The sequence below is a fragment of the Plectropomus leopardus genome, chromosome 24, assembly GCF_026936395.1.
Source record: "Plectropomus leopardus strain MGB_pleo_1.0 chromosome 24, ASM2693639v1, whole genome shotgun sequence".
NCBI classification, from domain to species: Eukaryota; Metazoa; Chordata; class Actinopteri; order Perciformes; family Serranidae; genus Plectropomus; species Plectropomus leopardus.
The window spans coordinates 4,864,648-4,889,045 of NC_142199.1; the positions used below are offsets into that span (position 1 = coordinate 4,864,648).

Consider the following 24,398-nt stretch of genomic DNA (forward strand, 5'->3'; position numbering starts at 1 on the left):
CTTTGAGCACACAGCCAACTCACTGTACTCTCTTCCTCTCCCTCCCGTCTTCCCCTCCAAATCTCCACGTCTCCCTCTCAATATTTGTCTCCATCCTTTTCAGTTTTTTTATAGGACGCCTCATTAAGGCTGTGAAGCATCCCAACACACACACACACACACACACCTGCCCTAAAACATCTGATTCTACTACTTTGGGATGGCAAAAATTGACTGATTTATTTATGCAAAAAAGAGGATACAGTTTCATGAATTTATTTTTTGATTTGTTTTTCTTATTTGCCACCATTCTTCCTTTTTCCGTCATATTTTAAGTTTGTGTCTGGCCTATTCAGTGCTGTTGTCATCCACACTGCAATATGAGAGTGAGAAATAGCTTCTTTTTTTTCTTTGTGTCCTTGGTCTTGCTGTAATGTTTATGTGTTTATTAAAGCTAGTATGTGTAGCATTTTAGCATAACATCAATGTATCATTGTCTAATTAGCTGTGATACCTTGAGATAATTATCCTGAATATATGAGACCACAGTCAGGATGATTAGTAGCCTCTATCTCACACCAGTAGGACTGTTAGTGGTTGTCTTTGTTTGATTTAAAACCGCATTTTCCACAATTCCTGCCGCTGTCGCCGAGAAAGGATTTTGCTGTTTCTTTTGGCTTTCATGAGAGGTCCCAAAGCATCTGTTGGATTTTTCCCAAATTCTGGTCCTGACCTTTGCATTGACACCTGGTTATAAAACGTTCTTGTTATTCCAACTCAGTCTGTATTATGATGCGTTTGCTGCGTTTACTAACTTGGGAGACTGCCTAAAAGCCTGACAGGACAAGATTTTGGTATCTGAGGCATTCTGGTTTTTCATTTGTAGTGTGAGTAGTGTTTTAGCTGCACGGAAACGGTCTGTGTGGAGTGTAGGGTTGGGTGCTTACCGAATTATGATGGTGCTCTGAGCTACCAATTCACGTCAGAAAAGTGAACACAAGCAAAGTGTTTTAAACCTTTTACATCATTCCTGTGACTTATTTTTTTCTAATCATTACTGAGAAGGTAAAGAACCAAAAAAGGGACCATTTGGTGCTAGTTCAAATGTGAACAATACCCAACCTTAAGAAATGCACTGGCCAAAATGCAATATTGGAACCCATTGCTATTGTCTGACAATTTAGTTGTATAATAGCTTTTTTGACAGTTATTGCCAAATTGCTCATTTTTTTTCCCCTTTTTTTTTTTAAGATAATTTTTTGGGCCTTTTTTTCTTTATTTGATTGGACAATTCAAGCGTGAAAGGAGAAGAGAGAGGGGTTGACGTGCAGCAGAGGGCTGAGGCCAGAATCGAACCCGCAGCGGCTGCGATGAGGACGCAGCCTCTGTATATGGGGCACCCTTTTTCCCGTGTTATTTAAAGACATCAAACGAATTTCCTCATGTGTCAGAGGTTTCAATGCTTGTTAAAGGCGTCTGAACGCTGCACAAGAAAACTGATGTCGATCCAGGTGATAAAGGGTTAAACCTCTCAACACCTCTTGCCCTTTAGAAATAATCTGAGGAGGTGGAGGTGACGTCTGTCTGAAGTCGGTGGCCATGTCTTTAGTTTTGGAAATTCTCAGTGTCAGAGAGAAATCATCAGAGCAGCCTTTGTCTTTTCTTTCCGACCTGCTGCTTCCCTTCCATTTGGCGCTCCTTTGACATAATTCTTTCTTCCTCTCTCCTTGTTTTGCCTTCCTCTCCTTCCCCTCGCACTCCTCTCTGCTTCCTCCCACCTCCCCGCCCGTCTCACAGTGTGTGATTGATGTCGCGAGGTAGCATTAACACTTCTCACGCTGCTAGTACAAGAAGGAGTGGGGGGGGCTGGCGTGATGTACATGAACGATTGATTACCTTACTGCTACTAGCTGATGACTGCTCCAAAGATGGCTCCCCTGGAATCGATAACCACTGCTCTTTCTTTCCCGTTCCTCCCTCCTTAACCCCCCCCCCCTTTATTCTTCCAAATCAGAGACGAAGAGCTCATGCAGCAATTATGAAGGAAAGGCGCATTTGCATACGGAAAAATAATTAAAACAAACAAAGTGAAGCTGGGACCCCCTGGAGAGAGGAGCAGGGAGGAGCGGGGAGGAGGAGGAAGTGAATAATGTGGGCATAGAAAGAGGTTTAATTGCTCCACGCCGGGGTTGTGCCATTTATCTTCAACTCTCTCGCTCTGACGCTATTTCATTTGTCACCTTAGCGCGGGATGAGAGTTTACGTAGGTGTTCTCGGGGTATCTGTTTCAAGGTAAAGCACCCAGACACACTTTTAAGAGACAGGTACGAATGCGGCGCCGGCGACGTGGAACGATGACTCAGAGCTCTCTAAAGTTAACTGCATCCTCGCTCACATTTTGTTGCTTTAGTTTATGGCTTTATAAAGAGGCGTTACATAAAAGAGTCCAGTTTTCAGAGAGAAATGTTCTGCTCTTTTGCTGTCTGTCTCCCTCAGAAGCAGTCATTATGCTCCTGGAGCTTCCATACCGACTACTTAGTTCCTCGTGTGTGTGTGTGTGTGTGTGTGCACGTGCATGTGTGTAATGTGTGTGCTCCGATTATGTGTGAGTTCCCGTATTGTGTGTGTGTGTGTGTGCGGCGCTTTTGAGCAGGCTCCCTGCTGACGCCGCGGGGTGCGAGTCGTCACGCGCTGAGGGCCGTCCGCTACGTTAGCGCCGGAGAAGCTAAAACTCCATTTTCAGCAGAGTGTTTGAAGCCAGAGGATGAAAGTCACTGCTCTCTCTCCCTCGCTCTTACTCTCTCGCTCGTTCTCTTCTGACGCCTCTGATGGACAACTCAGTGGCCATCCACTTCTTTAATTAAAGGCACAGTCTGCCGTTTTTTCCTCAGATGAAAGAGTATTGACCTGATGGGGCTCTTGGGAGATAGGGACGATGGGAGTGTCACTGAACTCAGTTTGGTCTCCCAAGACAGAGTGTGTGTGTTTATTGTAATGATTAATGTGTGTGTTTTAGTCACATCAGAGTGGGGGAATGTGGCCATAAACACTGTATGTGAGTCAATCACCATGGTTGGACTTCTACTGGTGTTTCATTCTATAATATACAAATAATGCTTTTCCTTTCTAAGAATAAGTAGTGAGACACCGTCATTGTGTGACAAAGCCTCTTAGGTTGGAGGTCGGGTTGAAAAATTAGGTGTACGAAGCGTCAGCTGTGACACCAGAGACTGCTATAACCGTCAACGGAGGTTTCTATAAACTTTGATAACACGGTCTCACTCCGAAGTCGTCAAACGGTAACGGTCAGCCTGTGATGTTTGAGGTTGCCGTTTCAACCTATGGCATTCAGAGTTCAGAGCGTGAACATGTTGGCTAACCTTTTGGCCTGAAATTGAGTTTAACTTCATCTCTGTCTTGATATTTCTGAATCAGCCTCGCTACCAACTTTGATTAGCGGATCATAAATTTAGGGATTTTTTTGGAGGAAAGATGGAGTCATTGGTAATAATTGTAATGTTCGTTTTAAGGACTGTTCGGGTGAACCTTGTTTTAATTCTGGTGGTCCTTGGTTCCTCTATCCAGGTCTGGTTTTTGGTAGGTCTTCCACCACTTGTTTTGTATCAGGTTCAAAATGTTGGACATGTAGGATCCCCAATATGATTTCTATTTGTTACTTGTGTTTGGAGTATCCTTGTTTTCATTTTATTCTGCCAGTAACAGGTTTTTCTCCGGGGTCATGTGAGGTACGATGTATTTTTAGGTGTAATTGGGCACTGTGTTGCTAAAAATGGATAGAAACAGAACAACATGTTTCAGGTATTATCAAACCCTTGAAAACACTCTCGGAGACAATGGTGGGAACACACAGAGTAGAAATATATAACATCAAATTAAAATGCTGCTCCTTATCTGCACGTATAGTACAGCTACATCTCGGTTTCTGAGCACAACAACAAAATTAGCTGATTTAACCAAAGCTGGCATTAAACTCTACACAACGAGAGTGAGCTTGCATGTTTTTTTTCCCCTTCCTTTTCAGATATTTGTAGTCTACATTAGCATGCAGCCAAAGCAGCCTAGTTCACCCTCTGTAAGGAACTCAACATCATCTGAGCTGGCTGTAGCTGCGGGCGAAAACAACAAGGCTTTAAACGCACCCTGTCGAAGAAGAAACACTTTCAGTCTCTCTGAGCTCATTCTAATCGTGTGCTTCCTGTTTTTGTTGCTCTGTGTGTGTGCGTGTGTGTAAACCCCCTCGCTGTTTGGGAGCTGCGCGACACTGCTGGGTGCTCTCCGCGTCTGCTCCCTGGATATCAGGCACCCAGGGATCCTCAGAAGCAGGCATTACCAGTTAATGCACCTCTGAAGAGAGCATCTGCACTTAAGACAATTATACCACAGATGGGTGTGTAGGTGTGTGTGTTGTGTGTGTGTGTGTGTGTGTGTGTGTGTGTGTGTGTGTGTGAGGGAGAGACAAAAGAGTGAGACAGACGGAGAGGATGATGGGAAAATAGAGGGAGCTTTCTATGCCTTCGCGTAAAATACGATCTGCGTTTCATTCCCCCTCTGAACCAAAATCCGTTTTCCTCACCTCTCTCTTCTGGGTTCAGAACGTTTGAGGTTTATTTTCGGGGCCTTGCAATCGCACCTTTTTTGCGACAAAGTCTGCACACACACATCTTTTCTGGCTATCTGGTTTTTGTAGAATCCACTGTGTCTTTTAAGGCAGGTACACACTTGTGTCTTCAATCGTGCCGATTCTTTCCAGAAGTGGAAAACCACCTTGACGCAGCTGCTCTCAACTGGTCCAAAAAATATTCTTCTCACCTGTTCTGGGGAACAAAAATATAACGTCTGTTTTTGAATATTTTGACCACTAACTTAAATTAGGCTGTATGAAAGCTATCTTGCTATTTTTGTTGTTTAAAGCTGTGTAAACCCACAAACTGGCAGCATGTTGATGCATACAGGGCATGATCTGCTTCCCAAAATCAATGCTCTAAGTAGTGGTTTGATTGCATTTGGCCTTGTCTAACATGCTTTGACTCCTTCTATCCTGGAGTGCAAAGAATGAGGTCATATGATCCAACGTAACCCTTTGTGATATGGCCATTGTATATTGCACTTAGAGGTTAAGTTCAGTATTTCTCAACCTATTTTTGCGTGTTTTTTGGTCAAAATGACTGACTGCAACAACCATTTCTGAAAATAGTCCAGTATTGAGCGAGAGCGCTGTAACCACTCGGGGCACCATCAAAGTAGGCCCAATAAAATTTTTTGTTTTTGCTACCTATAGATTCACGCAACATTATGGGCCGTAACCATTTGAGGACAGTGCCTAACCTCAACTGTCCTCGCACATACTTAAAACAAATCTGGTTTTCGGGTAGGAGCGAAAGTGCTGTCAGCTGTCGGGCAACTCATGAAGCTACCTATGGTGCTATGTTTTTTCTATCAAGGTAACATTAGAGTGTACAAGATTAGATGTATAATTTTATAGCCAATATCTTGTCAAAACAACCACCACTGTATCACCAACAAACTGGTGAAAGCACTAAGTTTACGTATGCCTCCAATATGGCTGCCGAAGGTTGCGTTTTATCACCTAAAAGGCCTATGAGCCCAAAATATTAGAGTCAGGTTTAAAAGTTTGTTCCTCTCAGCTGTCCCATGTGTCAGCAGCACCTTCTCCCCTCCAGAGGACAGCAGGACGGACACAAACAGATTGGACCCCCCATATGGCGGGCCAGTCCCATCCTGCGATAAATAAACTGCCGGCTACTCTGACCTCTGCCTGCACCGAGCGCGCTCCGAACATGTGCTGCTGCTGGATGGGGAGAGCTCAGCAGGGGGGGTTCCTCCTCCCGCTCCTACTTCTCCCCTCCGCCGGAGTCAGCGGTCCATCTCGCACCGCAGATTGCCTATGACAGCCGCGCTATTTCAAGTCGGGGGTTTGAGCTAAATTGGAGTGAGCAATACCACCTGTGCCTGCTGAAGGGCCGCACTGGTTTGCGCTGTTGCTCCGTAGAGAGGAACCGGGAGGAGGGTGGGGGGTGGGGAGGGCAAGAGGGGGGCAAAAAAGCTGCTACCTGCAACCATCAAAGCCTCTATTTCACATGCAATCTGCCCAGCTGGCTCCCCTGTGAGGACGGGTGAGCTCAGAGCAGAGCTGGATGTTTGCAGCTCTCTCTCTCTTTCCCATCCTCTTTATTCCTCTCGCTCTGTGCTCCTCACCTCGCTCCCTCTACGGGTGTTTCTTCCTCTCTCTGCTCTCACTCTTTATCTTCCTGGATCTTGCCACCTCGTCTTCCCACCTCTCTCACTCTTTATATCTCTTTCACATTTCCCCCCTCTCACTTTCCAACCCTTTCTGCTGCTCCTTAAAGGCCCCTTTACACTGTGCGGTTCTGAGATTTCCCAAAGTGAGGGTTGACAATTGTGAAAGGCGCGGTAAATCTTTGGTTCTAGATCCAGTGACAGCTGTTTTAGAGCTTCCAAAATCGAATTGGAGACCAAAGACAAAGCTCATCCAAAGTTTGTCCGAAAATTTAGATCAAAATTCAGGTTATCAGTTTTTGACTAGGAAAATCATTTGAAGTCCAACATATTTAAACCTTTATGGTAATAACATTTGGTGAAAATATTCAAAACATTCTCACATATCACTATATTACACCTGAGGTATCCTCCTGTGTCTGCTGTTGACATTCGGGGAGGTCACAACCAACACTGTGACGTTAGTATTAGGCTACAAAGGCACAGGTGATTAGGTTTAGGAAAAAAACATCAAGGTGTGGCTCTACATTCAAACAAGAAGCAAACACCAGGCTCCTGGGTGAAAGTCCAGGGTTTGTTGGACCCATCCATACCCCTCCAGCCGTACAGCCTTCATGCTCCTAATATTATGTTTTTACTGGCAGCGTATCAACCTGACACCATCCACCAGCGTATCACATGGCCATGGCAGGTGCTGTCCAGCCAATTTGTGCGGTATCACCAAGAAGAAGCTTTTTGCATTGTTATCTTGCATTGAAATCATTGCAAAAGTGGTGGTTTTTGACATCTTTGAAATGAAGCGAGCCAAAATATTTCCCTCTCAGAGTTTGTATGCCAAACTACAGAAGGGTAGCACGACCAGGCCAGAAAAAAAGAAAGAAAACCTAGCAGTATCACGTAATAACATGAAAAGTTTCTTGTTCACAAGATTTTCAGGTTTTCACTTTTTATGAGTTGCTCTAACAAACATCGGCTAATGTAATATTGAGAAAAAAACATTCAAACATCGAAATCTTGCGGGACACATGGACTGGCACCTCCATTAAACTCTGCCAAAATGTGAATTATGCAACAACCCTGTCTACAAACAAATCACAATAAAGCATGTAATGATGAAGAATACACTGAATATTGCACAGTATGGACATTTAGACTAGACAGGATTTGGTTTAAAAAAAAAAACTTGTTTACTCCAGCTCATGCACACCTTGAAAAAGTATCACAGAATTCACTGTTGCACTGGAACCGGCCACCGTGTTGGCAAAGCAAAAACACAAGTCAAAATTGTCATATAGCTCTCTCTTATGTTTTATAACGAAAGAAGACTGCTCCATAATGCCATTTTTAGGTTTAAAAAAACATATTTTTTTAGCTTCTGTTTTAGGATCGCATGCTCATCTGAGGGCTTTCAAAAGGTGTATGATTCATCCGAAGCTTATGTAATAATTCAAAAGCATCTTGTATTACCTCTAAATCACATGGTAGCTAAGCTGAAAACAACCCTGTTTATTTATATTATTTAAATTAAAAAGAAGATGAGAAAAAATGGAAAAAGCAGGGTTTTCAGCGAGTAGCATTATTTAATATAGAAGTTAAATGTTTTGATTTCATTACTTTCTATGAAATATATATGATTTGCATCCCAAGAGATGCGTGGTGAGTTATCACCTGAGATTGAAAACTGGTCTATTACACTATGACTTGACATGATTTGCTTTCTATTAAAATACGCCAGATCCTTCGGGTGATCTGAGATCCACGTATGTGTAAATTATGTTTGCAAAAGGACAGACAAAGAAGTCTTTTTATGGAGCTTGCAAATGTTTGATTTTATATAGAAGAATACTGAAAGTTTTTTGGCAGTACTGATTGTAATGTTGTACTGTTTTTGCAGAAGTACAGTGTATTCTTGTGGCTTTTTGAGGTGCTGACCTTAAAACAAGAGACTCACAACGGCAGGAAGTTCGTCCGTGCTTGTAGCCATGCAGTAGTTAAACTCAGTAAAATAAAATACCAACAGTTAAAAATGTTTCCACTTGAATAAGACTGTATATTTTGTTTTTGTTTTTTTTCTATTGACATTTTGATTTGTCAGCGTTCCAAAGCCCAGGAGGCATTCGCTAAGTTGGATCATTAATCATTAAAAACTCATACATGAACACATTATTCAAACCCACACAACTTTTATTTTTAAATTCAACATCCCAAAGTTTTCAAAGATACAAAATGCAGTCTGTCAGACTCAGTTTGGCATGTTTGTGAAATGTTTGTGTGTTTGCAAGACAAGCATTTCCGGTTTATTATAGCGCACGGTGATAAAATGAGAACATCTTAGATTTTTCTGCTTGCAAAAAAAGATATATAATCAAAGCCCAAAGCTCAAGCGCTATTTTGTCTTTAAACTGGTCTTCAGTGTACGAGGTTATCCCAGGTTTGTGAGTGCCAGAGTTGGTCATGAGATATCGGTTATTCATACAATGGTTATTCTTATATATATAATCTTGGTTCAAAGATGGTGTGTTGTGTCGAAAGCTATAGTTTCAAGTTAATGAGATTTTTTTTTTACAATTTTGGCCTCTCTATATTGCAAGAGGCATGCAAGAAAAACAAAGCTTTCCACGTGAATTCATTGTAACTTTGGCTGAATTACTGAAATACAGATGGTCTTTTGGGGGTAAAGTATTCCTTTAAGTTATCGAAATGAGTCCTTATATCACATAAGCAGTCACAATGTCCTTTGTAGATAGAATTAACATGTCTTTGTGCTGATGAGAGCAAACTGGGAGAGGCGCTGAGGGAGTTTAGGCTCCATTCTCCTCCTCCTCCTCCTCCTCCTCCTCCTCCTCCTGAGCAGGATACAGTAGGCATCATTTAGTGGGGAGAGCGGTGGAAACAGTGTGGGGTTAGCCACGAGGTCGCCACACTTACTGCACGGCCGAGCTCATTTCCACTGCTGTCCACAGCTCGGGCTTCCCCTCCGAGAGAGACACAGAGAGAGAGAGGGAGAGGGAGGAGAGCTGCAGCCAGTGAAATGGCTCATTCACTTTCTGATCACAGCCTGCCACTCTCTCCCTCACACACTCAAACTGACACACTTGCTGCACACACACACACACACACATCCGAGGCTGTCTTCATCGTGTGGTTATTTGCTATTTTCGTCCCTCACTTCCCCCGATGTCATGAAATATTTCCTCAGCTCTGACAGTTCACTTTGTGACCGCCATTATTTACCAGACTCGCCATATTTCATTAAAAATAGACTTGTTTTTTAAACCTATCAGTGCATTATGTTTCCTGGGATCAAATAAATGTCGAAAAACTTGTATTTTTTCATATTTTTGAGCTGCTGAATAAACCAGCATACAGGCAGCCAGTATCACAATCACGTTAATCCTTTTCTCAAACTAATCTGATAAGTACGGCTAATGATATTTCAATGAGGAAGTTGTGCCAAAGCTGAAAGCGTGTTTTTTCACAGGAACACACACACAAGCTTGCATCTTTTCCCCCTTCCACACACACCCCAGAAGGCACGGCAGTGCTGAACCAATCCGCTTTTGTTGACTTGTACCTCTGCCAACTCCCAGTATGAAGACGTCTGAACAGCCAAATGGTCAAATACCTGAGAAACACAGCGCTGACTTACATTTTAAGCGTTAAGCTAATGTTGTGTGCTATACTGAGTGAGTTTAGTCACTGAGAAAGTACATTTTTAGCATGCAGGATCCAAAAATATGGAAATTTTGAAAATTAGTATACGTTCAAGACATTAAGGTCCTGATTTCAAAATAAACGCAGGCAGCAGCCACAGGTTTGTATGTTTTCTAACAAGCCATCAAATAAACACCTGTTCAACCCCAGAATGCCTGCTGAGATCGTTAGAAGTCTCAAGACTTTGACAAAAAACGTGACAAAATATTAAAGATGTACTGTGCAGGATTTTATTTTTTTTAGAAAGAAGAAGAAAGAAACAATGTTTAGAGTCTAACAGAAATAATCCCTCCCAATCAGCACTTATGACTTGCTACAAGTGTGTGGCAATGCATTTTTTCTGCAGAGAATGTCCTCTTCCTTCGTACATTTCATTTCTTTAGTTCTTTAATGTGTGAAAGCCTTAGTTGCAGGCATTATGTTTACATGCACCGTCCATCCTATTCTTGTGAACTCATTATCTCAAGAATGCCAAGAGGAAATTTCTTCCAATTTAGCACAAACGTCAACTTGAACTCAAAAATACACTGATCAGATTTTGGTGGTCAAAGGTCAAGTCACTGCAACCTTGTAATCATTTCATTCTCATGAATGTTCTCATGAGTGTGCAAATTTGGCACAAACTTCCACTTGAACTTAACAATGAACTGATGAGATGTTGGTGGTCAGAGGTCAAAGTCATTGTGACACTGGATGCATCTTATTCTCCTGAGCAAGACATCTCAAGAAGGCCCTGAGGGCATGTTTTCTAATGTGGCACAAACGTTTGCTTGGACTCAACGATGAACTGATTAGAGTTTGGTGGTCAAAGTGCAAGTCTCTGCAACCTTGCAATTGTCTCAGTCACATGCATTCACATATGCACATATGAAAGAGGATGTTGGGGGGTTCCTTGAGGGTCAAATACTTTATTTCTTTATTTCCCGCCCTCTGGTGATATTTTCTTCACAAACTTGCCTCTTTTCTGCATCAATTTGTAGTGGATACGTCTTTAATTTTGTTACAAAATTAAAGTTTTATGGTACTTTAACAGAGGCACGTCCAGAAAAACTTTGTGTGTGAACCATAGCTCCACAACCACTCAGATATGTTTTCTTCGTCATCTTTGGGTGCCAAAATGATGTAATTTTATATAAAGGTTTTCATTCAGTTTGGGGCAAAAAGGCAAATTCTTTCCTCCATTACTCCACGTAAAACATACTGAAGGACATTTGTCAGACCCATGATTATGTTAATAAGAGGAATCAATTTTCATAAATCTCTCCAGTTGTTCCCTGTTCGCAGTGTATTTGGGCGAGAGGAATTCCCTTCAACTCTCCGCAGGAAGAATCTGGCCAAATGTTATTTCTGCTCGTTCCAGTTGGTTGCAGATAGCACAACAGTTGCTGCAGCATATTTTGGGGAAGTGTTTTATTTCCTTAAATCTTTGTAGATTCCAAACAAATGGAGTCAGGGTGTCGGAGTGGTGTGAAAATACATTCGAGGACCAAAAAACATCTTGTAATAATATCAAAGGGTTCAGGCAGCGCCGGTTTCAATGTGTTCCTTTTGTATTTTCCTTATTTACGTTCGCCTGACAAAACTTCCACACACACAGCTCGACTCTCTGAGCTAAAAATCGCTCTCACTCCGATTGTAAAGTTGTCTTCGATACAGTTTCTCTCGGCGGCCCCAGTGTCTCATCCAGAGATCAATACCACCACACACCACAGCCCTTTACTCACACTCCCGCCTGCCAGTAAGGGATTGCAGGGAGCCGGTGGGTCAATGGCCGGGGTCCCGCTCGGTTGATGGCCGTTCGTTAAAGAGCAGTCGACACGGCGGAGCTCGGTGTTAACGGTGTCAGCCCCCAATACTCCCGCCGGGGCCGCTCTCCCCTAATGACCAGCCAATCAATAGCAGTCTGCCCTCAGTACTGACCAATCAAATTGACATCTCTTGTTGACACATCGAACCGGAGGGAAAGAGGAAGTCTTAGCTGTGCTAAAAGTCCATTTCATTAAGAAATATGTGGATTGTGATGTGCAGTTACAGCCACTAATAAAATATCATTGATTGATTGGTGGGAACATTACAGTTTGTCAGTGCTGGAGCTAGCACATTCAGCACCCAAGGCAAGCCTCCCTTTCTAACTCTTGTTCTTGTAATTATTACTAACAAAATCAAGAACTTATGAGAAATCCACACAAATAAACAACCGAGCTGACAAACAATCATTATAAATAACAACCAGTAACAAAATTCAGCATGTGCAATAAGCAAATTTGTCTTTTTGTTTTTGTACTGCCCGCAGGATATCTTTTGCCTTTTCACTTTCTCCTTCTTATTTCAAAACTAACATTTACTTATGTCTCATTTTTGGGGATGTCTTGAGGGACTCAGTGAGGAACTAATTAAATTTTGGTGGTCTAATGTCAAGGTCACTGTCACCTGCATCCGTCTTATTCCCGTTAACATGATATCTCAGGAACACCTTGACAGAATTGCTTCAAATTTGGCACAAACGTCAACTTGGACTCAATGAAAAACTAATGTAATTTTGGTGGTCAAAGGGCAAGGCCACTGGGACTTGTGTCTATCCTATTCTAGTGAACATGATATCTCAAAAATACCTTCAAGGAATTCCTTCAAATTTGGCAAAAACGCCCACTTGAACTCAACAATTAACTGATCAGATTTTGGTGGTCAAGGAACAAAGGTCAAGGCCACTGGGAACTGCATTCACCCAATTGTCATGAATGCCATATTTCAAGAAAGCCTTGAAATAATCCTTTTAAATTTGGCTCAAACATCAACTTGGACTCAATGATGAACTAATTAGAAGCTGGTGGTCTAATGTCAAGGTCGCTGTGACCTTCATCCGTGTTATTCTCTTGAGCGTGATATCTCAGGAACACCATGACAGAATTTCTTCAAATTTGGCACAAACATCCACTTGAACTCAACAATGAACTGATTCGAATTTGGTGATCAAAGGTCTAAGATCACTGTGATTACACAAAACATTTTTTTGACCATAACTCAAGAATTCATTTGGTAATTAAGACAAAATGTCACACAAATATCAAATATAATAAAATTATTAAATGATGACAGTTTATATCCAGAAGGTCAAAGGTCAGCTTCACCATGATATCATAATGTTCTGCAAAAACATTTTTCTATCCATTATTTGACATTACATCTCAGGAACAGAAGGAGAGACATTTGGTCAGATACTGAAATGATGACTCTAATCTTGGGTGATTATGTAGCTTCTTTGCAGCAACATCCATATTTAAGGCATCGTCAACTTTCATGGCTACATATGAGTCTGGCAGACGCTGATGTAAACTGTAACATCAACTTGACTGGTTCAGGGAGTCATAAAACCCAAGGTGGTAATTCTAGCCCTTGAATGTCTCCCAAAAAAGGTGGGCAATTTTTGCAGCTTTCTGTGTCACCTTTACAAAGATTCAACACTGCAGTTAGGTGGTAAAAATGAAAAAGGAAGAATTATGTCCAGTATGGTGGTGAATATTAGGTTGTTTCTGTAGTAAAATAACAAATTGAAGGTGTTTTTTTTTAACAATTAGTAAAGGTTTCTTCTATTGTCTATGCAGACACAAACTCCACAATGCCACTCTGTATCAGTTTTTGGCACTATTTTGTTTCTGTGACAAATTCACCTGTGTGTCTGCTGGTGAACTTGTTTTTTTTCTCCCTCTTTTCTCTTTTGGGGTGAGATATTTTTATCAGCTCCATGGGGTTTCTTTTCTCAACCGCACAGTTTGTACTCCTGCCTCTCTTTCTCTGTGCTCTTGTCAGCTTTTGGCGTCTGTATTTGCAAAAATATTTATATATAAATAAGGCCAGGAGCTGTTTGAAAGCAGTTGTCAATGGGAAACAGCCCGATCTTGTTGCCTCAAAACGCCAAACCTTTCCTTAAACCCATCTGTGTATCCGTCGCCGTGTGCTGCATCATGGTTTGGTGTGTTTGTGCGAGCTCGGGGACAGGAAGTGGACGTGTTGTGGAGATGAAAGGGAATTGAAGCCACGTGGCGGCGGCTACACTGGAGCCTCAGTCCTCTGTGTCTGTCGCTGAGTCTCCCCGTTCATCCATCTGTCCATGTGCCCTCAAAGGGACATTTGTCCCCCCCACAAGGGTCATTCAGAACACACACACACATACAGCAGGAAAGAAAGAAGCACACCCTCTTCTGACTGGACAAATGGACACTCGGTGACTCTGAGTGAGCCACTTCAGGACCACTTTAATCGTCTCGCACAACGAAAGTAAAGGACTTTGTTTTTAATATAAAGAAGGAAATGTAGACATTTAGAGGACAAAGCTAGACACGGAGCAAAGCTTCTGTTGTGTTTTTATTGTGACGTTTATTACATTCAAGCAAGGAAGTAGTTCATGCACAGAAAAATAATACATGTGCAGATTTTGATTAATTAATCAACCGTGAACGTACAACCGTGTCACTGGCATTTCTTCCAGTAGTCCATTGTTTGGTTTCTTTTGTCTGTTTTTTTGGACCATGTCAAAAAAATGCATTGTTGTTGTCCTGTGAAAACCTTTTGTTTTTGTTCTTAGGTTTGTGACCAAGCATTTTTCAGATAGTCACATTCAAAATAGATGCATTTCTTCAACCCATATGGGAAAACTATACAATTTGTCTGCACAATTCAAAATCACCAAATTCACAGTAGTGTGGTTTCCACTGGACAAAAAGGACGTCACTGTCAAATTGTTTCACGTCATCTGCTGCACAAGAAACACTTCTGTTGTAATTGCAGTCTAGTTTTCCAGGGTCCTAAAATACTGTGCAACAGAGCGAAGCTGCTATAAAAATGTAATTGTTCTCAGTGGGGTATAGAATAAAAAACCTCTACACATTTCAGGCACAAGAAATTCTTTCAAGTACAGTACAAGTGTGTTAGCTGACATTATGACATAGTTGCAAAACTTGACATTTGGATATGTATGTATGCATGACAACTTAGTTTTGTTCATGAAAACAAAAACAAAAAGAATTATCCATAGCTGCACATTCTGAGAATTTATCTCAAATTTACCAACATTGCAGACGCACGGTTTTCACCGGACAGTGACGACATTTAATATGCAGCAGAGACTGTTTTGCAACACCTTCTGCACAAGACACTACTTTTATATTAATTGAAGTTTGGTGTCTGGAGTCTTAAAAGCTGCACATCAGTATGCACAAAAATGTGGAAAAAATGATACTTTTCTCAATGGAGTTTGGAATTTTTTTAAAAAAACTACACATTTCAGGCACACGAAATTCCTTCAAACAAGTAGAAATGCATCATTTCATAATGTACAGTTGAAAAACTCAACATTTATCATGGCATTGATGTATTCATGCCATATACAATTGTAATGAAAACACTTAAATTCTGCGGCTGCAAATCGAATTATCTGAACAATTTGACACGAAATTTGCAGATGCATGGTTTTCACTAGACAGCAATGACATTAAATGTGTCCAATTTTTTTAGCAACATCTGCTGCACAATAGACCACTTTTACTTTATAGAGTGTGGTGTTATACACACAAATGTAGTACACATAAATTATAGTACAATAAGAACGGCCATAAAAATTATACTTTCTCACTGTAGTTTGGTAATAAACGCCTCTACACATTTGAGGCACCAAAAACATTCCTGACAGCACAAGTTTGTTATTTGATATGATTAGACAGTTGCAAAATTGATTACAACATTCATAAAAATACTAGAATTTATTCAGATCATCACATCATAAGAATTTATCAGAACAATTCATTATCACCAAATTTGCCGATGCATGGTTTTCACTGGAGAGCAATGTGACACATCACAACATGTGATATGTCAAATTGTTTAGCAAAATCAGAAAAAAGAGACCAGTTAATTAAAATGTGCTGTTCTGGAAACCTAAAATGCTGTACAAGCAGACTGAATAAAACAGCAATAAAACTATAGATTTCTCTATGGATTTTGGAATTGAAAACCTCGATATATTTCAAGCACAAGAAATTCCTTCAAATACAGTAAAAATATGTTACTTGACAATTGCAAAACGTGTCATTTTGATGTAGATGTATTCATGCCAAGTTGAATTAATTCATAAAAACACTAACAAATTCATCGAAATCAGCACATTATGAGAAATTATCCAAAGAAAACAAAATCACCATATTTGCAGTGACAACTGATAATATGTCAAATTGCTTTACAACATCTGTTTCACAAGAGACCATTTTCCTTTATTCAGAGGCTTGTGTTATTGTCCCAAAATGCTGTACAGACAGTATGCGCAAAATGTCAGTAAAATTATATTTTCTCAATGGAGTTTAGTATTAAAAACCTCTACAAATTTCAGGCAAAAGTAACTCCTTCAAATACAGTGCAAGTGTGTTATATCCTTAATAAGTAGTATAATAATAAGTAATAATAAGTATTCATATATACATATACAACTTAAAATCATTCAGAAAAAAACTAAAAATCACCCATATCAACATTTAAGCATTTTTGTCCTATTATGAGCACTGAACATCACATTTTACACAGCATTAGGTCCAAATAAATTGTACATGGTGTAGAAAATTCCCAGTTACATAAACTGATAAGTCCCACCTCAGCTCTGCCAAAATACCTTATGAAACAGTATATCTGAGAGGAGCTGGCGACGGAGTATTTTCAGTAGGAGACGTGACAATGTGACATCATGCTGAGGGGAAATGAGCACGAGCACAGATATATTCCAGAAAAAAAAAAAAAATCTACCGGCTCTATCCCTGAGCTTCACTGACAAAAATGTCTTTAGGTGGTGAGGATTATGGATTAATCTATAATAACTAGTGAAGGAAAAGAGAAAGGAAGAAAAAAAACAGTCTCCCGAGCCCTGAGTCTACCACAGAAATACTGCCTCATCATCTAATGTTCCCGCTAATATTCCCAAATTATATCGTTTAGACCTGTATCAGCGCCGGAGAATTAATCATCGTTTCTCTGACACTGCCCGTCCCCAGAGTTCATTAAATAAACTATATCTCCCCTTCTAATTTCTACAACTTTTTTTTTCTTTTTTGGTCCCCTTCACCCAAACCCCACCCCTCCGTTCCTTGATAATCTGTTTATCCGTAAGTGTCACATTACATTTGCAAAGCAGCTGGGGGGACCACTGCCATCTTGTATGGAGGGGCTTGAGTGTGATTACCCGGCCTCATATTTGGCGCGCACTCAGACTTGTCAAATCCTTTGATCTGAACTGTCTTCATAATCACTTCAAAAAGTCTTCCAGAGAGCGTGAGGGCTTTACAAATGGGCTTCCCACTATCACAGAGCTACACTCTTATTCTCACTCAGTGTGTGTATGTGTGTGTGCGTGTGTGCGTGTGTTTTCTGTCTCTATAGTTTCGACTTTTGAACATGTGTGTGATTGTCTCTTTTCATGTCTTTTTTCTGTGTTCATGTTCTTCATTTCTCAGAGTGTCGCTGTGTATTTTTTTTACTTTTGCAGGTAAACGTGCAAAACATATGATCACCTAACATATTAATATTATGAAAGGGACATTGTGCAGCTTAATCGTTATGGACTGTTTGAGGCATTATACAAGCTCTTCATTCTTCATTTTTTTGGATAATTAAATAAAGAGTGTTAATGCATATGGCATATATTTTAGCATTACATTTTTTAAACATAAGTTTTAAATACACTGTGCAAACAAAAATGTTACTTTCATACTGTTAAGGCCAAAAAATGTGCCACCAGACTCGACTGACAAAAACAGTCATTTTACTTGCAGAATACTAGAGTTGCTTGTCTGCCACAGGTTAGTGTGTTAGATAAAGCAGAGCAAATACACCAAATATAGCTTACAGTTACACTCATATTTATTTTTCTAAGTGGCCGAAAAATGTTTTGTCTACAGTAGAACATTATTTAGTTTCCATGCTAAAAGATTTGGTTAATCAAAGATGCAAGCAAAGCACCACAGTACATAAATTAAGCACAGCAGAAACGTCAGATAGGACCACTGTGTTGAGCTTTTAAATGTTACTGGTGTGGATGAAAATGGCATCAGAAATGAACAAGTTTGCTGAGTTTACTGATCTCTGCAGTTTGCATTAGTTGCCATTTGTTAGCACAATGTCACGGTGATTCAGTCTATAAAGTAGCCACAAATACTTATACATATATAATACATATGTATATAATAGCAAGAGGCCATTCTACATGAGTACTTTTTACTTTCAACTTCTGGTGTTCAAAGAAATACATTTAAAAAACTCAACACCAATGTCTCTTTCCAGAAATTAAGACCAGGTTACTGAAGGTAATCCACAGAGCCTGTTGTGAGCAGTTTCGTGTTAAAACTATTTTCTACTGAAGAAGCGTGCATCGACTGCTATCTCACCTGGCACCCCTGAGCTCAGCTCAGGGGTCACGAGCGTCAAGTCCATGAGCAGATGCATGTTTCCTCCTGCCGAAACGGTATGTGGGTGTAGTTGGGTAGAAAGAAAATAGTTCCTACATGAAACTGCTCACAACAAAGTCTGTGGATTATCTTGAGTTACTGGGTTATTATTTCTGATAAGAGACATTGCTGTTGAGGTTTTCAAAATGTATTTTTTGGCGATTTGAGCACCACAAGCCGAGTGCCATTTAGCTCCATTATAATAGAGAGAAGGCAGACATCTCTACGACTGATATCTCCAACACTCAGCAACTCACACCAAAACTATCTAAAATGATAAATAACACTTCAAGTAAGAGAGAAAATATGTAGGGGTTAACTGTCCCTTTAAATTATATTTTTTTGCTGATGATGCGCTTCTATTCTTTTACATAACTTTTCCTTGAAATTGAGTATTTTGTTGTTTGTCCTCTTTTTTACTCATGTGTGTATCATTTCAATTCAAATAAGATTTGCTGTTGAGACTCCTAACATGTAATGCAGTCAGCGCAGTGTGTTTAGTCACAAGCATACATTATAATGTACAGTATCCACTACATGATAAAGGGATCTGCCTCTCTCTACGTCTCTCAGGGACATTTGTAGGTCTGGCCTTGTGGGTTGTGTGATGGATTTCATTATCTCAATGGCTGCATGTCTGTGTGTGTGTGTGTGTGTGTGTGTGTGTGTGTGTGTGTGTGTGCGTGTACAATTGGGTCCAGAGAAAAAGGCCTGAACTGAAACAGACAATAGTGGCCTTTCAGCATATTTTTCAATATCCTGCCGTGTTGTCTCTCGCTTTCTCAGACCTGAAGCCCCCCCCTCATCCTCTCTTCATGTGATGGATGGATGGATGGATGGATGGATGGATGGATGGATGGATGGGTGGATGGATGGATGGGTGGATGGAGGCGGAAGCAGCACCGGTGGCAGCGGCGGCAGCAGGGAGGTGAGGGGGTGTAAAAGAAGCGCCCCCCTCTCTCTCTTCGTTCTGTGCTTCAACAATAGCATTTGCATATTTTTATACTCTCTCTCCCTCTGTCTCTCTCTCTGTCTCTCTCTCAAAGAAAACAGCCTGAAGCGTGAATACTCCAGCAGCGGGCGTGCAGAGGAAAACGGAAGCTGGGGAGACGGCGTGTCCGCTTCTGCTGGGGGAGAGAGAGAGAGACGGTACACACACTCACACACACACACACACAGGCTCAGGCCCTTACCTCCAGAGGTTGTGCGTCAGGGGGGAGGATGGGGGACAAGGAGGGGAGTCATGGGAGGACAAAAGTTTGGTGTGTGTGTGTGTGTGTGTGTGTGTGTGTGTGTGTGTGTGTGTGTGTGTGTGTGTGTGTGTGTGTGTGTTGCCAGGGGACTCTCCTGAAAGAGGAAGAGACAAAGAGAAAAAAACATTAGAATCAGATGCGTGCACTTAAAAACAAAACAGTCACACTAAATTAAATATTACGTTACGACAGAACAAAACCAGTGGAGGACAACAAGTACAAGTACATAAAAGTAATATTTTGAGGTACTTGTGCTTGATTTTAGTGTTTCCATCTCACGCTATGTTATATATCAGCGCCACTTCAGTTCAAAGGCCAATGTTGTACTTGTTTCTTCACTACATTTGATTGATAAAAGTTAAATGCTACTTGGACAATGATGCATCAGTTATGGTAACATCTATACATTTTCAGACAGCACATTGCCTATAAAACATCATACAAAATATACATTATGTACTCTCAGACAGTTGTTTCTACTCAAAGGTTTCGATCAGTGATCACATGATTGGTTTGTCTTGCGGCATGTTTTAAGTGTTGCTTTAAAATGCTGAAACTCGTGAAATCTCTGAAGTGTTTGGGAACTGAGCTCCATTTATTCAGCGCTCTGACGAAATACTGATTGTGTGAAAGTCTGTGTTTGTCTGCGTCGAGATCGTTTGCTTTTCACGCTTTTAGAGCATTTTGCTACTGCTTCTTTAGTACCTGGGTTTTCAACAGGGGGCGCTCAGAGGTACCGTGAGGGGGCCCACAAATGAGTGCTTGATAAGGGTGTTGTAGGGTGATGAGAGGAGCCAACGCCTTTTTTTTCTTTTACCTCTTTAGTTATTTATTCAATTTACTTTTTCTGTCTTTTCTTTTCTCTCTCTTCTTTCTCAGTTGCAGACACACCTAAACACATATGCACAAGTAACCTCAATAACCAGCCATAGCAAAGTAAAATAACCACTTTGTCCTGCCCTTTTGCATTCACTTATAATAATTAAGATATGTCTGAAAACACACATTAAACATATTAATGGTGAAGATAAATTGTCCTTTTTATAAAAGCCATTTAATATACAGTACACAACATTAATGACAGGCTTAGTGTTACCCATAAATCCTTGAGTAATCATGTAAGCCAGGAAGGTGTGGCACCTTTTATTCACATATTGGCCAGTTAGCTGCATTATTATTCAAAGTAATCAGACGTTCTTGTGAGCCACAGTAGATGGTTTCATAACCTTTCAAGCAAGATACATACTGTCCACGTCATAAACCATAAGTAAAAAGTGCAAACGGGGACTGCTGCTGAGTTACCAGCTCCAGGTCAGTGCAAACAAGATGATTCCCTAAAATTATCCGAGAATTATCGCAAGTGCGATTCAATTTTATATCGTATATATAGTAGGGGACCCCTGTGCTCAGAGGGCCTCGGTCTGAAAAACATTGACTACCTCTGCTTTAGTGCTGACGTAATATTTTGAATGCGTGACTTTTACTTGTAATGGAGCATTTTAATAGCGTGATATTATGAATGTAACACAAATACAGGGTCTGAATACTTCTGCTACGACTTTGTTTCTTCATAGTTTTGCTCCACCAGACTTTTGAAGTCTGAAATATTGTACTTTTGGCTCCTTATCTGCTGGCTCTAGTGACTAATTATTGACAGTAAATGTTTTCTGTTGGATCAATTGTGTGCCTTGGCATCCATTTTCCTTTTGTAGTAAATTCAACATGCTTTTGTATGTTGACGCACGTTGACCTCAGACAGAGTATCAGAGTATCCAGCTCTGCTCTGATTGTTTCATTCAGAGAGCAGATTGATTCTTAATCAGGCCGACTGCAAACACGGTGAGTGTGTTTGTGTCTGCTCTGCTGCTTAGTCGACGGTATCTGATGAAGATCATTTCTTTGATAGAAACTTTGCTCTGTTGCGTCTCATTTATTGGGCGCTATCGGCAGAGTGTGTAGCTCTGACTGTTCTTCTTGTAACTTTGCAACAGTATAAACAGTGACTTAAATCAGCTCTACATTGACCACTTTGACATGTAACAGTCTAATACTGTGCTTTCATCGCTGTCAAGTTAAAACCATGTTTCTCCACTTTTGCTGATTTTTAGTTTAGACCAGCAGCTGTAAAGCTTGCTCTGTCAGTTGGTTGGCCGGCCCACAAAAAAATTCTGCTACCCTTTTTCTGCCCTGGGAGGCTGAAATTTGGTGTGGAGTTAAACTGTGTGTGTGTGTGTGTGTGTGTGTGTGTGTGTGTGTGTGTGTGCTTGAACTTGCTACATAATGAGGATCAAGAATCATATTTTAGAAACAAAGTGAGGACATTTTGGCCGGTCCACTTCAAAGGCCTGCTCGAGGGTTGAGACTTGGTTTTAAGGTGCAGGTTAGAATTTAAGTTTGGCGTTTAGTTGTGATGGTTAAGGTTGGGGTACGGGGTTAGGGAATGGACTGAGGGTCCTCACAAAGATATTTAAGTACATGAATGTGTGTTTGTGTGAGTTTGCGTTCATGGCAATTTTGCGAAAAGGGGGAGTAAGAATGGGATCAGTCCATCGCAAAAAGACGCAGATTCCTAATTGGATTCACAAACTTGTGCAATATTTGGTGAAAAGTGAAAAAAAAGGGCAACGCGTGGATGCATGCGCGCTTATGGTTGCAGCTTCTGTGAATTAGTGCTTGTTGTAGATAAACGAATTGTAATAGTCTTAAGTCACCAAGCTAAAACAATTTTTCTTAGCTCATTGAAAGTTGTAATTTTACAGGTATAATAGTTTACAATATATAAAAATACTCCTCATGAGTGCATGTACTTGTATGTAAGATCATTTGAAATATAATTATATTAATCATATATATAATTATATAATTCTCTGGACATTTCCCTACATTTTTTATATCTAATATTCCCCTCAACTTATTTTCAGATCGTGTTGTCATCTTTTAGTATCTTGCCAAGTTTCTCATTGCTTTATCCCCATGTTTTTTTTCCCAAAGAAATTTTTGCCAATTATCTCAGGTTTCAGAGCTTAAGTGCTTGTGAAAGGCATCTAAATACATCACAACAAAACTGCTGTTGATCCAGGCGTTAAAGGGTTAATAATCTATAGTGTGTTGATAATACTTCTCTACTTTTGTCCAAGTAAAATTCTGAATACGGGACTTTTACCTGTATGTATTTTACTAAAGTGAAAGTACAAAACAAGATAAAAACATTCACTGAGACTTTAACTCATCATCTGTGACATTTTCATGAGCCTCAGTTTGTCCTGAAATAGATTTGTGCAAATATTTGTTGCCGTCCACCGCCTGCCTGCCTGACTTCCTGCAGTCCGGCCTTATAGCAAGTTCATGAAAGCTTTCCCATTCGCCGCTCCGAACACTCTGTGTCTGGCAACTCTTTCCTGGGAACATGATGTGTTTTCAGTTTGTTTGGAGTAAGCAGAAGAAGAAGAACAGCACAGTTAGCATAAGCGGCGATGGCCCTGCTAACTGAGAAAACATACAGCTAAAGAGACTCAGAACGTCAACAACAGAGGATGTATGTAAAGGGACAAAACAGTGCCGCCTACACGGCCTGATTGACAGGTGGTTTCTTGGAAAGTGCAGTGCAGGAATACAATAACAAAGCAGTGAGCCAGGAGGGATGTGATAAATGTTTACAATGAATAGATTATTATTTTTTCTAGTTTTCACCAGAGCTGCTTTGTTTTCAGAGCTTAAGAAATTATATTTTCCTGATTCGAATCTTGTTTTTTTGAAGCTTTCGTAGAGAAGTTTCTGTCGTTTTCAGTAAAATAAGAACTGAGCATAAGATTAAGTTATTACTGAGGCTGTTAAATACAAAAATCTGAGTGCACAAAGCCTCACAGAAGCAAGAGTTACTCTCTAACCTTGAGATCAGCTATTTCTTCAAACATTTTGCGTATAAACAGACATTTAAACATCAGAATATGGATCACAGCTCTGACACAGACTCTTGTGGGTGCAGCTCTTTCAAACACGTACAGTCAGATTACTGGGAGAACAGAGCAGCGTTACGTAACAGCGTCATTCAGAGTTTTAGCTGCAGGAGAACACACAGGTTTGATAAATGTAGGCTAAACAGAGTGTCTGTGAAGACGTGCGTTACTTATTGTTGGGAGGATTTTGTGTTTGTGGACTGCTAATCCGAGAGGTCGACGACAAACACAAGCACGCACACCGGGGAGGGTTGAATTTGAAGCACACAGTCGCCAACCAGAGGCGTAACCGCCGAGAATTGGCCATGCTTTGCTAAGCTTTCGTTTCACACCTACAATATGAAGGTTACAGTCCTGAGAACAAGACGCTGTGCAGAGGAGAGAACAGCGAGCTGCGTGTAATTTCATTTTACATGACACCCTGCATTATCTCAAGTTCAGCCATACAAAGGAGGCGTCCCTGTGGAAGACCTTGATTTGGAGGTTGTGGGGACATAATACACGCACTCTTTTCTCCTATTTTGACAATGAAGACGTCTACATGAATAGTGATACTGTTTTACGTCATCGATGTATTACAGAACAGGCCAACAGGGCAAAGGGGTGCCTTGGCCCTCCCTTGCAAAATGTTACTCATATTAAGGATTACTCATTAGGAAGAGATTCAAAATGACTGCAAAGAGATGCAAGAAACTGCAAAGAGAAACAAAATAGCTTTAAAGAGGGCAGAGCAACCT

General features: G+C 40.7%; 1 long non-coding RNA gene across 1 annotated transcript in view; it reads left to right on the forward strand.

The window, feature by feature from the left end:
* Nucleotides 1-19,628, forward strand: part of LOC148185467 (uncharacterized) — a 33,614-nt gene extending 13,986 nt beyond the window's left edge. The window contains exon 5 of the long non-coding RNA XR_015775921.1: nucleotides 19,499-19,628. This is a non-coding gene — a long non-coding RNA (uncharacterized LOC148185467). The remainder of the gene's footprint in view (nucleotides 1-19,498) is intronic.
* Nucleotides 19,629-24,398: the final 4,770 nt, after the last annotated feature.